At 46.5% G+C, this 13,357-nt stretch overlaps 2 protein-coding genes across 4 annotated transcripts in view; one reads left to right on the top strand and one right to left on the bottom strand.

The window, feature by feature from the left end:
* Window positions 1-10,744, bottom strand: part of ZHX3 (zinc fingers and homeoboxes 3) — a 103,268-nt gene extending 92,524 nt beyond the window's left edge. For 2 of the 3 annotated variants that reach the window (XR_009344558.1, XM_059133148.1), the window contains exon 1: window positions 10,493-10,744. The gene's annotated coding sequence lies outside the window, so the exon portion shown is untranslated. Of the gene's footprint in view, window positions 1-10,098; window positions 10,223-10,492 lie in introns of those variants that run through there. The other variant, XM_059133149.1, reaches the window with a different exon arrangement.
* Window positions 9,686-13,357, top strand: part of LPIN3 (lipin 3) — a 41,407-nt gene continuing 37,735 nt past the window's right edge. The window contains exon 1 of the mRNA XM_059133152.1: window positions 9,686-9,827. The gene's annotated coding sequence lies outside the window, so the exon portion shown is untranslated. The remainder of the gene's footprint in view (window positions 9,828-13,357) is intronic.

The following is a 13,357-nucleotide window of genomic DNA, read 5'->3' as shown; positions in this document are numbered from 1 at the left end:
AACAATGACCATGCGCAAAAGGGTGGCACAGTGGTCCAGCTGTAGCTAACCTATCATGGCAAGAAATGAGCTTGCCAAAGGAGGATTCACCCAAATGGACATATATCAGCCAAAGAGCCTTTACTCTGGCACAAACATGTAGCTTTGAGGCAGGCCAACCCCAGAAACAAGGCACGCAGAGGCCTGGAACAGGTAGACCCATTCTGTAAAACCCTCTGTTCTTACCCATGCTCGAACAAGGGAGAATGAGGAGGAGCTGGCCTCCTTCTGTTTATCATGGCCCCAGCCCATAGGGCTCTCCTGCCCTCACTGCCAACCACTCCCAAGAAATGAGATGGTGAGTATTCAAGAGGTCTCCTAACATGGCTGACTATTCCTTTCCTATAAAGGCCTCACCAGTCTCACGTAGAGTTCCTTCTTCTCTCAAATCCTAAACCATAAACCTAAACATATACCTTCCATTATCACTGGTTATCTGGTTTTCTCTTTACCACCATAGCACTGGATTTCCAATTCTTTGGGAATCTGAGACATACACTATGATCCCAAGATTATTTTTTTTTAAGATTTTATTTATTTATTTGGCAGACAGAAATCACAACTAGGCAGAGAGGCAGGCAGAGAGAAAGAGGAGGAAGCAGGCTACCCGCTGAGCAGAGAGCCCGATGTGGGGCTCGATCCCAGGACCCTGAGATCATGACCTGAGCCAAGGCAGAGGCTTTAACCCACTGAGCCACCCAGGTGCCCCTTAAGGGCTTCCATAAAAGCCCTTCTCCACCATACATTCCTAAATACTTTATACTTAATTACAAAGACCAGTTACCCAAAATAATTAAGAAGTGAGGCATTCTGGATGAGTACAAGTTAATTCGGTAAGCACCAACGTATCTCTGTAGTCTAGCTAAAATAAATGATGTCTTAGTAAACAGGGACCATCGCATATAACAGTTCCAATGTTACCAAATCTTCAAGATCCTGTGTGAATAAAACACTCTCTGAAAGCGCCCTCCCGTCCCCTCTCCACTTCCACTCACCGCCGGAAATAACCTCTCTTTCGTCTGCGAGCCTACATTTTTATTATACCATGCAGCAAAGTCTGCTTGAGGTCAGAGATTTAAATGCGTCTTGTCTAACTCTTACAAAATGTTTAAAAACAGAGACCTTTTTTTAACTCCTTGCTGCCTAGTTCACAGTAGGCATACAAACACTTCATGAACTGAGTCCACTGAGTGGTTGAAACATTATAAAGAGTACCAAAATACAGCAGAGCCTTCGTATAATACAACAGAATCCAGGGGTTCCTGAGCTGAGTAGGGCAGTTAAGTATGATATTAAACTACTATCATGAAAATATTCATTGGCATCTGTTCAGTATTTCTCAGCTTTAGAAGATGTTTTCCTAACAGAAAAATATTCTGAATTTCTATTTTCTTTTTTTAAAGTGGAATTACTTTATTAAAAAAATCTCAACTTGCAAAGGGAAAGTTCTGGTTGAACTGGCATTACTAAACTTCCATTGCCACGTTTTCTGGGTTTCAAGATGTGCATTCAGGTGGCGCCCTGTAGTTCACCAAGGAGATGAGGCAGTAAGTGGAAGGATGTATAAGTGCCAGGAGTATAACCAAGATGCTGTGCCACGTTTGGCACCCAGCTCAGCAGTTTGAAAGCCAGGCTCGTCAGCACCAGCCGTGCTCAAAGGAAATAAGAAATGGAACACATGATAGAGCAAACCGAGTTTTAGGCTTCAGGTCCATAGCAACCACTTCTAGCAAGGCTGACAGCATTCTTTTCCTGCAGCTTTAGTGTTTGGGTATGACAAACCAGGCTGCAAATGAAGTTTAAATATTCTAAACACTGCGACTCAAACTCAAACCTCCTTACTAGCAACAGGGGATTCTAAATAGTCAGCCAAGAATGACTAACTCTAAGTTCCCTCCCAGCAGCTATTCTTTTGCAGGAGTCCTCTTTCTTGTCATGAAAAGGAACAGAATTTTCTTGGTGAAAAAACAGAGAAGGGGGTGGGGGGAGTAGGGCTGCCGCCATGGTGATATTAAATATCTAACCATGTATACGGCCCCTTGGGAATAATCACCGCTCTTGTCTTTAGCTTGTCAAGGAGTAAATGTTTTAGTCCCACATCCTCAGAGACAGAAATGGGTCACGTAAGTTAATGAGAAGGGTAACTGAAGCACTACAACATTCCAGCTTAGGACAGAAAGCATTCGAAGTTGTATTACTTCCTTCTCAGCCTCATAACCTGACCTCTTCCCATTGAACAGGACAATTATGATTAGTTAATGTATTCCGGGACCACTGAGGCAGTGAATGTCCCCACACTGCTGTCCATTGACTTATTTCATACAGCATTTCCAGCTCTGTCATCACCAGCTTCTCTCCTTGCTCTGGTCAACGTGTTCACCTCTAACAGTGGGTCCCTTAATTCACTGCTTCTGATATCAGACAGACCTGGAAAGCTAAGCTATTTAGAGTCATGGGCCAAGGCACATGTCTACCGGCCTCATCTCCTTCGTACCCACACAGTCAGTTTCCAGACCCCATGATCTTAAATACTATACCTGTGTTCCCCAAACTTGCCTAATTATAAAGAATTACCAGGTATGTGTGTGGCAGTGGGAGAGTTTAAAATATACATTCTCAGTCTCCTCTCCTATAAACTCGAATCCAGTGGCCCTGGGAGAGGGGCCTGACACCTGTATTTTTAACACACGGCCTCAGATGATTTTCATGACCAAGCTTAGAAACACACACAATGTGTCACGGGTGCTGCCCACTTGAATGGGGGATTTCTTCTGAAGCATAATGAACCTGGGCCAAGGCCAACTCCTTCCAGAAAGACCTTGCAACCAATAAAGTTGAAAGGTCTTTGCTCTTCCACTGTCCTCAGGCAAAACCCCCTCATATTCTGAGGCTCCTGCAGGGTGGTCATGCCTCTTCTCTTGCTGGTACTTCATTCACTGAAGACCTGGCACACTTTTCTTCTCTCCATCTCAGATGCCTGCCATCCCCGGGATGGGCTTTCTGACCACATGGATGACCCAAACAGCTCTCTAGCCTCTCAGTTACTTGACCTCCTTGATGTCACTCATCTTCACTGAGTTCACTTCATTTTAGCCATCGTGCCTGTGGCAAAACCTAGGAGCCCGTCATGTCCAATAATTAACGGCTCCAGCTCTACAATCTTCCACTCACATGTCCCTGTCTAACCATGTGCTCCCATTACTCGATCACTCCAATACAAACACACACTCCTTGACTTCACCAACACCCCTGGTCCTTTTCTCCTCCTCATCCAGCCTAAAAACCCTTACCTGTCATGTAAAGCACTCCCTGGCCAATAGCCAGAGCATCTGCCCCACCAATCTTCTGCCAGCAAACCTCAGCCCTGGCTCAATCCAACCATATGCCTTCCATGCTCCCAAAACCTGGCAGCTGAATGGTGCTGATACCCCAATCCACCCACGGTCTCCGACCTCAATAGAGCCCTGTATACTGTCAGGAAATCATGGACATTGCCCTAAGTTCGCTCTTCCTGACTTCAGTTAAATGTCAAATCTCCTTCCTCTCCCTCTGACCTCTTCTCACTCAGTCTTAGCAGACAACCTCACCCTCTACCTCACATGGTTGTTGGAAATGACCAAACGAGTACTTGATCCTAAACCAACCCACCAGAAAATTCAACTGTGCCCCAATATTTTTTTTTAATTTTTATTTATTTTAGAGGGGGGTGAGGGGCAGATGGAGAGAGCGAATCCCAAGCCAACTCATGCTAAGCCTGACGCCAGGCTCAATCCCATGACCCTGAGGATTGTGACCTGAGCCAAAATTAAGAGTCTGCTGCTTACCTAACTGAGCCACCCAAGCTCCCCTGGTGAGTATCTCTCTGATGAAAGAAAAAACCAGCCAGACTCTCAAAAACGGCCAGCCTCTCAAAAGATCTATCCTGAGAACCTGAGAATCTTTAAGATGAAAAGGAGTTTTAAAAGGAGTTTAAAATAAAAAAATCGGGACGCCTGGGTGGCTCAGTTGGTTGGACGACTGCCTTCGGCTCAGGTCATGATCCCGGAGTCCTGGGATCAAGTCCCGCATCGGACTCCCAGCTCTATGGGAAGTCTGCTTCTCTCTCTGACCTCCTCCTTGTTCATGCTCTCTCTCACTGTCTCTCTCTCAAGGAAATAAATAAAATCTTTAAAAAATAAATAAATAAATAAATAAATAAATAAAAATAAAAGGAGTTTAAAAACTATCTTACCTCAAGCATTTAACAAGTATGAATCTAAACATAAAATAGTCATGTATCACTAGAATGATTATAAATCACAAGCCAAATAGTAAATTCCCTGGTCATTTTTATAAATTCAAAGCCAGAATCAGTGAAGCAATACTGTTAGTTATGGTCTTTCACTCTTACCCAAATTCGAATTTGTTGATGGGGCTACAAGTCTTTTCCTGAGGGCTTTTTCCCCTCCTTATAACATTAATAGCCAACATTCACTGTTTTCTGTGTATAATTATGTTACTCACCATGACCCTTTGAGATAAGAACTATTATTTTTCTCCATTTACAGCTGAAAAAACAGACTTAGACATGTTAAGTAATTTGCCCACAGGCTTACAGTTAGAAAGCAGCAAAGGCAAAATTAAAACAAAGCTCAAACTAATCTATGTGCTTTGGCATAGTGATTTTTAACAGCAATTTCCCAGGAAACGCAGCACCCTAATCCAATTTTTATACTCCAGTGTATGCTCAGAACCCTCAAACATTACTATTATGGCCTATTTCACATTCATTCATCCCTGCATTCACATCAGAAGGCAGTAATTAATAGGAGGAAAGTTTCTACAGTCAGATCACATAGATTCAAATCCGAGCTCCACCACTTTCTCAGCCTCGTAACTGTAAAATTTATTCCTCTAAATTCATTTTTTCCAAGTAGGATGCAGAAATGATAGTGCAATAATCACAGTCACCTTAATCAGTTCTCCCAAAGATTTAAAGATAATACATGATTTTTTAAAAAAAAGATAATACATGATTGCACTTAGCACTGGACCTGATACACAGTAAGTCTCCAAAAACATTAGCTGCTATTGAAACTAGTATTCAAGGGGCGCTTGGGTGACTCAGTAGGTTAAGCCTCTGCCTTAGGCTCAGGTCATGATCTCAGGGTCCTGGGATCGAGCCCCACATTGGGCTCTCTGCTCAGAGAGGAAGGAGCCTGTTTCCCCCTTTCTCTCTACCTGCCTCTCTGCCTACTTGTGATTTCTCTTTGTCAAATAAATAAATAAAATCTTAAAAAAAAAAAAAAAACACCTAGTATTCAAAAGGTATTGAGGACCCGCACCCATTGGATTCAAGGCAAGAGCACTGGTTGCCAGGACTGCACCATAAACAGGCCAAGGCTCTCTCTGCCCTCATAGGTCTTGCAGTGTCCTGGGAGAGCAGACAAAAAAGAAGGAAACATATCAATGAGATACTTAGAATTTTGGTGAAGCACTAAGCAGGAAATGCACGGGTACTAAGAGGGGACAACAGGGAGGAAGCTACCAGGTAAGGGGTGATCAGAAAAGGCCCCTCCAAGGACGGACATTTTAGCTGAGAGCAAATGTGGGCGAAGGATCTTTAGGAGAAGAGTAGGGGAAGGGTGCCAAGGAAGAGAGAAGGGCCTGTACAGAAGAGGAGGAGAGCTGGCACATTGGAGGAACTGACAGTTCCAGCCTGAAAGAATGGCTGCGCAAGTAGCAGAGGTTGGAGAGGGAGAGACAGAGGCCCAGCACCTCAGATTAAGAAGTGTGGGTGTGGGTCTAAGTGCAGTGGGAAGCCACTGCAGGGTGGGGAGGCAGGGGCCGGGGTTGGGGAGAGGGTAACATGACCTGGTTTGCTTTTAGTAGCATCACTCCGGCCACAATGGGAACGAACAGGGGTTAGAAGAAGGGAGGAGCAGGCCGGAGCAGAAGCTGGGAGACCAAGTACAGGCAGAAGCAGTCACCCGGCCGAGAGGCCGGCAGCCGGATTAGGAGGATGTAGGGCAGGCAGGAGTTGAGGTATTCTGAGCCCCAGTCACCAGGCTGTGCTGATGGGTTGGATGTGAGGTGAAGAATCAGGAAGGGAGTTGGGGGAAATTGGAAGGGGAGGTGAACCATGAGAGACTATGGACTCTGAAAAACAATCTGAGGGGTTTGAAGGGGCGGAAGGTGGGAGGCTGGGGGAACCAGGTGGTGGGTATTGGAGAGGGCACGGATTGCATGGAGCACTGGCTGTGGTGCAAAAACAATGAATACGGTTACACTGAAAATAAATAAATAAATAAAAAGAATCGAAGACAACTTTCAGGTGTTTGGCTTGAACAATGGGAGGACAGTAAGGACAAAGACAGGGAAGGCAGGGGGTGAAGAAAGCTGGGAGAGAGGGGAGGCAGGAGTCAGGAATGAGGGATATAAATCTGGAGGGGGGAGAGGGAGATACTTGGGGCATAGGTGGTTTGAGATGACAATGGGGCAGCAAGTAGAGACAGCAGGAAGGCTATGGGTAAAAATGCAAGACTAGCATGAGAGAAAGGTCCAGGAGGGGGTCTAACCAAGGGAAGGGGGGTAGCATCCAAAGGGTATTAAAGTCCCAGGAATGGATGAGATCATTTAGGGAGAGAATATGATGACAGAAGGGAGGTAACCAAATGACAAAAGAGAAGAAATAATAAGAAACCAGGCTGGTGTGTGCCTGGATAGCTCAGTCAGTTAAACATCTGCTTTTGGCTCAGGTCATGATCTCAGGGTCCTGGAAAAGAGCCCTGGACCAGGCGCCCTGCTCAGTGGGGACTTTTCTTCTCCCTTTTCTGCTCCCCCTGCTTGTGCTCTTGCTTTATCTCTCTGTCAAATAAATAAAATAAAAATCCTTTGTCAAAAATGGAAGAAAAGAAAGCAGGTTGGTAATCTAAAACTGAGCGTGATTGCCATGGTCACGCAGCCCATGTACAGACACACAGAACTGCCCCAACTATGTGCTCGATAAAGGCCTAAGGAACAAGTAAAAATAAATTCTTAATGCTTTCCTTTTAGGCCATTAAAAGAAAACTTTCATTTAGAAATTTCCCCCAAGTTCTTGTATATTTGAGGCATAAAAAAAAAAACAAAACCATTTTTGAAGGTCTCTGGATTGTATACAAAGGAATCTTTTTCCTTATGAGCAAAAAACAAGGATTTTTTTTTTCAAAAACTAGCTTAATTGAAATTCAAACTTTTAAAAAGGCTTACATTCATGCCATTTCCTTTCTGTAAAAATTTTATCCCAAGATACAATTTTCCCCATCCTTATAATGAAAATGCAATTATGTTTTACTACAGATATCATTTCATACTGAAAGATGAAACTGTTACTTTCAAACCATTCAAGAGTCACATGAGAGACGTAAAATGCTCAGAGATCAAGGATTTATTTTAAAATGTTGAGGGGGAAAAAAAATCTTAAGTATACCTGTGAGGCCATCCAAAAACTGATAAGGAGTTGAAAAGGATAGAATTGCCAGGAAAATAAGTAAATATAACAGCTACTCCTCAAATGAAAACACATTAAAGCTGTAATTATATCTCTGGGTATCTGTTGACACAAAAAAACTCACTGTGCTCTTGAGGCTTGTACTATCACTAAGAACTACCGAATTGAAATCACAGCTGTAAACATAACTGGATACTTTATACTTTTCGAAGATTTCCAATGTGATACAAGGGATAATGCATACAAAAGAGAGCCAGTCACAACTGCCAAAAATGTTTCTTCCCTCGATTGTTCAAGTTAGATCAAGACTATAATTCTAAGATTATAAGCCTCACTTGTAAAATTCTTCTCAGATACGTAAAGGAAAGGACTATCTTGACTTCTAAGGGATTGTTGTCCCACTCCAGGATAGACCGACCGATCTAAAAGCCTAGGAGGCTACAGGAAGGTGGTAAGAATGGACAGATAACAAGCATTCATTCACTCACTCATTCAACAAATATTAAGCAGTTATAATGTGTCAGGTGCTGTTTGGAGCCCTGAGGACACATCAGTGGAAAAGTCTCACATTTCTGGGTGAATGGGGGAAAAGAGACATAAACCAACAAATAAATATGTACGAACCAGTGAGAGTAAGTGCTATGAAGAAAAGTAAGGTTAAGGCGGGTTAAGGAGAATAGGGGAATGGGGTGTATTTTACACAGAAGGGTCAGGAAAGCCTAATAAAGTTATATCTGAGCAGAGACCTGAGCCAAGAACCATGATATCCACGGAACAGAGTTCTAGGCAGAAGGAATACAAAATGCAAAAGCACTGAGGGTGGCATACGCTTAAAGTTTTAAAGGAATAGCAAAGAGATGTGTTTGGCAAAACTGGAAGTGAGAACAGGGAGGTAGCCTACTTAGCCAGGGCAAGGACTTGGTATTTTACTTTAAAATGACAAGCTACTGGAGCGCTCGAAGCAGAGGATCCAATTTATTTTTTTTAAGTATCACAAAGGGAACACACGTTCTTACTCATACACAAGTTTTATGAGTAATAAATAGGTCCAATACATACCTACAGAAGAGGACACAACACTTTCAGCTTCAGAGTATTTTAAAGTTGCAAATCAGATTAAGCAAAGAATTATGTATAATCACCACTAAATCCTTACATCCATCCTCCTCCTCTCATGCCTTTATGTATGAGGCATAATCTGTAAGATTATACATAATCTAATTATAAGGAAAAAAGCATATGATAAAACAATCACCTAGTATAGTAGCATTTTTGTAAGAAAAAATACTTATGCAGAAGAACAACAGACTAAAAGGATAAATACCTAACCATGGTTTCCTATCCTTTGTGGCATTACGATTTTTTTCTCAAGCTTTTTTTTTTTTTTTCTAGTTTAATGCTTTAAAGGTGAATTACTTTTGTAATTTTTAATATTGTCTTAAAAAAAAAAAAACTCCTACCAGGAGACTGCTCTAGTCTGAAACCATGCTTAAATATGAAAACAAAACACAGAGAACATTTTCTGCAAAAATTACCCCATTTCCATGCAATGTTTGCCCGTTTACAAAGCACTGCACAAATCAAGCGCTGCTCCACGTATCAAGGTCACAAAACCAACTTGGTTAATATGTTTATCATTACATAGTAGCTCTGTCCTCTACAGCTACTTTGATACCATCTTTCCAAGGCAGCAATAGAAGGGCCCTTTCATTAATTTCCTAAGACTCTTTGATACTACTTTGCTGCTTCTGGATTTTTCCACTGTATGTCTCTTAGAAACAAATTAAGCCCGAATAAGTTGTTCCAGCTAATGAAGTGCGCGTTTGGCTCTTTCCCCGCGGTTGAGGACAATCCGGCAAAATACCAATTGTTTCAGGACGCGTTTTATCTTGGTCTCTAAATACCGCGATGCCAAGTTTACTACAAATAAAGAACGTCAACACAACAACGCACAAGCACACGGATACATGGAAACTACTGTCGCCCCTCTTTAAACCGCAGATGTGTGGAGTCTCCTGAATAAATACTATGTGTTCACATGACACAGATAAAAACAGAAAGGAGTGTGCCCTCCCCTGCTCCTCTACCTAACCTCTCCTCCCCACCACAGAACAGTTTCTCCCAGGGCACAAGCCCAGGGCAATCACTGCTCAGAAATGCAAACCACGCAGCTCAAAGTGACTCAAGCTCTCACACACTTTGCACCTAAGCTCCACATCCCACCCGCTCCTCAATCACTTCCGACAGGCTGCTCTGAATGGAAACCCCAACCTGCGCTCACACGCCACTCTCGGCATCCGGGCTCCCCGGGCCCAGGGTGAGTGTTTTCGCGTGGGCAAACGGGGGTCCCGGGGTTCAGGGCTCTACTGTACCCCCAAGCGGCTGGAGTCCCCGGCTCAGCTGCCTCCTCCGCGGAGCTGGCGCTCTCCACGCCAGGGGCAGGGGCTGCCCCACGCCCGCAGCGGCCCGCGGGAGCCGCAGCGAGGGGCTCCGGGCGGCCCGGCATCCCCGCCCCGCCGCGCGCCCCCCCCCCGCCTCGGGGCTCCCGGGCGCCCACGCGGTCCCGCACCGCGCGCTGGGACACGCACCCTCGCGGGGTCGGCCGGGCATCTGCGGGCGCCCCCCTCCCCTCCGTGCCCCCTGGCGCTCCCGTCGCGGCTGCGGCCCGCGGGGTCTACACCGAGCCCCAGGACGCCCGAGCCCCGGGGCTGAGTTGGGGGGGGGTGCTGACAGATGGGGCGAAGGCGGGGCTTCGGGGGGAAGGGGCGGAGCCTGCGCGCATGGGGGTGCTGGCGGCTGACAGAAAGACCCGGGGCAGCGGGCGGGAGGGGCTGGCGGCGGCCGCGGGTAGAGCCAGGGGGTCAGGCGTGGCGGGAGGCAGCTGGCGCAGACACGGGGGGCTGACAGGCAGAGAGAGACACACACACGGAGACTGACAGTCGCGGGGGCGCGCGGGGCCGGCGGGCCGCGGCGGGCGCTCACCTGGCAGCGGCGGCGGCGGCGCCCGCGGCCGGGCCGCTCTCCCCGCGCTCCGGGCCTCCCTCCCGGCGGGCGGGCGGGCGGCCGGCGCAGGGCCCGCGGAGGCGGCGGCGACGCCGGAGCCTCGGACTGCTGGGCGGCGGGGACGCAGCTGCACCAACCGACTCCCGGCCGCTCGGCTCGGCTCGGCTCGGCCGCGCTCGGGGTTGCTCGGCTCCGCTCGGCCCCGCTCGGCACGGCTGGGGGCGGGGCCCGAGGCCCCCCGCCCAGGTCGCTTCTTGCGCCCGGGGGGGCGGGGCTTTAGTGCGGGCGCGAGCCCCCTGACGTCGCGGGGAGCGGACCTTGCCCCGGACGCATGCGCAGGCGTCGTCCCGCTTTTGCCCGCTTGGAGACTGAAGGGGGCGGGGAAGGAGGGCACAGGGGGCGGATGCTGCGGCCCCAGAGGTTCCCGGCTTTTGTGCTCCATATCCTGGTCTTTATGGAGGACCACCTAAGGAAGGTCACACAAGGCTACTCTTTAGGAAAGGATGTAGGCAGGGCAGGGATCCAGGTCCCTGCCCGGCCCCTCTCCCTACAGTCCAGTGTTTCCCAACAAGCATCGCCTGGGAGTTTGGTGTTTCTTTCCTCCCACCCATGCTCCACTGCAGTTTTTAGTCTCTTGTTTCTAAAGGACAACAACCTCTGATGGCTTTTTAACATTAAATCTTCGGGTACTTGAGAACTTGCAAGCATCAGTCCCCGCAGGTACAATAATGCCGTCCTTTCTTAACAGCTTCCATTGTGTCACCTGTAACACCCAGGATGGGGTTGGGCCTTTCTGTGTTTTTTTCGTCACACGTCGCAGATACCTGTGTTGTCATGGAGCCCAAGTCTATGGCAGATAGGCTCAGAAAGTGATCCCCACCTTTAGAATCCAGAGATTAATACACAGCAAGAGCTCTGCAGTCTCACTCATCTAGGTTGGCATCCCGGATCTCCATCGTACTCACAGATTAATAATTGGCTGGGTGACTCTGGACATGCCACTTAATTTTTAATCCAAAAAGAGCAATGAAAATATTAGTAATTAAGCCAGTAGAATTGATTGAAAGATTTAAATGACAGCACCCATTAAGCTTTCTGCACAGTACCTGGTGTTCAATAAATAAAGCTGACTTGAACATCAGGTTGCATTTTAACCCTCAGATTCTGAAAAACAGTGAACATATAAAGTATTGAGCAATGTGTCAAACTTGACATGTCCAAAGCCAAACTCTGGAACTGGCCCCTCAATTTTCTCCTTCCAGTCTTCCCCACTTCATTTAAGATCAGTTACATCTGTCTGGTGGCTCTGACCAAACCTTGAAGTCATAGTTAACTCCTCTTTTCCTATCAACATATCCCACATGTAATCCAATAGCAAATACCTTTAAAATACCCTCCTTTGAGCCTTTGTCACCTTCTCCCTGGAATATTGCAGTAACCTTCTACCTGCTCTCCCTGATTCACTCTGCTCTCAGAGAGCTTGTTCTCAAGAAGCTAGAAGGATTCTGTTAAAACATAAATCAAAGCATATTTCTGTCCTTCTCTAAAGCTTCCAATGCCTTCGCATCTCACTCAGAGCAAAAATCAAACCCTTTTTGTCAAGGGCCTCCAAGAGCCTACTGTGATGACCCCCCCACCCCCCCAACACTCCTCCCCTTCTCTAACTGCCTCTCCTTGCATCCTACCCCTTTACCCCATTCCAGCCACACTAGCCTCCTTCCTATTTCTGAAACATGCAGGCTCACTCCTACCTCAGGATGTTTGCATTTGCTGTTTCATACCCCCAAGGTTTCAGAAAGGCATGTGCCTTTACTCCAAATTTCAAAATTTTCAAAAGTCACCGCCTCAGACTTACCTAGACCACTCTACTAAAACATCAGATCCCACCCTCCCCCATCATTCTCTCTCCCCTCATCCCGCTTTGCTTTTCCTTATAGCCCTTATGACCTTAATATCATTTGTAATGTTCTGAGGGCAGGGATTGGTGTTGCTCATCTGCAGTATCTGGAAAATGACCTGACATGGTGAGGTGCTCACTATATATTCCTTGAATGAATAAGAGTATATATGGAGGGACGCCTGGGTGGCTCAGTTGGTTAGGTCACTACCTTCGGCTCGGGTCGTAATCCCAGGGTTCTGGGATCGAGTCCCACATCGAGCTTCTTGCTGGGTGGGGAGCCTGCTTCTCTTGCTGCCTCTGCCTGCCTCTCTGCCTGCTTTTGTGTACTTACTCTCTCTCTCTCTGGCAAATAAAGAAAATCTTAAAAAAAAAAAAAAAGTATATATGGAACATGTTGCTTAGAGTTAACTTCATCTACTCAACAAACTTTTTGAGCATTTATTCCAATCCAGGTACTGTGGGATATGGAGGTAAACAAGGCATTCTCCCAAGCACTAAGGAAATCAGAGTTTCAAATGAGAAAGACATATAAAGTGAAGGAGCAGGAGGCTGGCTGAGGACAAAGCAAAACCCTGCACCAACCCAGCTCTGGACCTCTCGGCGTTATCGGCAACGAGCGGCGCAGAGGTCCAGGTTCGAACCTGCAATAAACGACCCTTGCTGATTGGCTTTGACTCACGTCTCTGGTGGTCTTTTAAGGTGGGGGTAATATTCAATTGGCATTTCAAAAGAAGTACTTTTGGAAGAAATATGGGGCACCTGAGTCGCTCAGCCCATTGAGCATTTGCCTTCAGCTCAGGTCATGATCCCAGCATCCTGGGATCAGCAGGGAGCCTGCTTCTCGGTCTCCTGCTCCCCTTGCTTGTGCACTCCCTCTCTGTCAAGTAAATAAAATCCTTAAAACCAACAATAGCAACAACCAAAAAATAAAACAAAACAAAACA

Source organism: Mustela lutreola, chromosome 9 (assembly GCF_030435805.1).
Source record: "Mustela lutreola isolate mMusLut2 chromosome 9, mMusLut2.pri, whole genome shotgun sequence".
Taxonomy (NCBI): domain Eukaryota; kingdom Metazoa; phylum Chordata; class Mammalia; order Carnivora; family Mustelidae; genus Mustela; species Mustela lutreola.
Note: the sequence above shows the minus strand (reverse complement) of the source record. Positions and strands in the feature narration are given on the sequence as shown.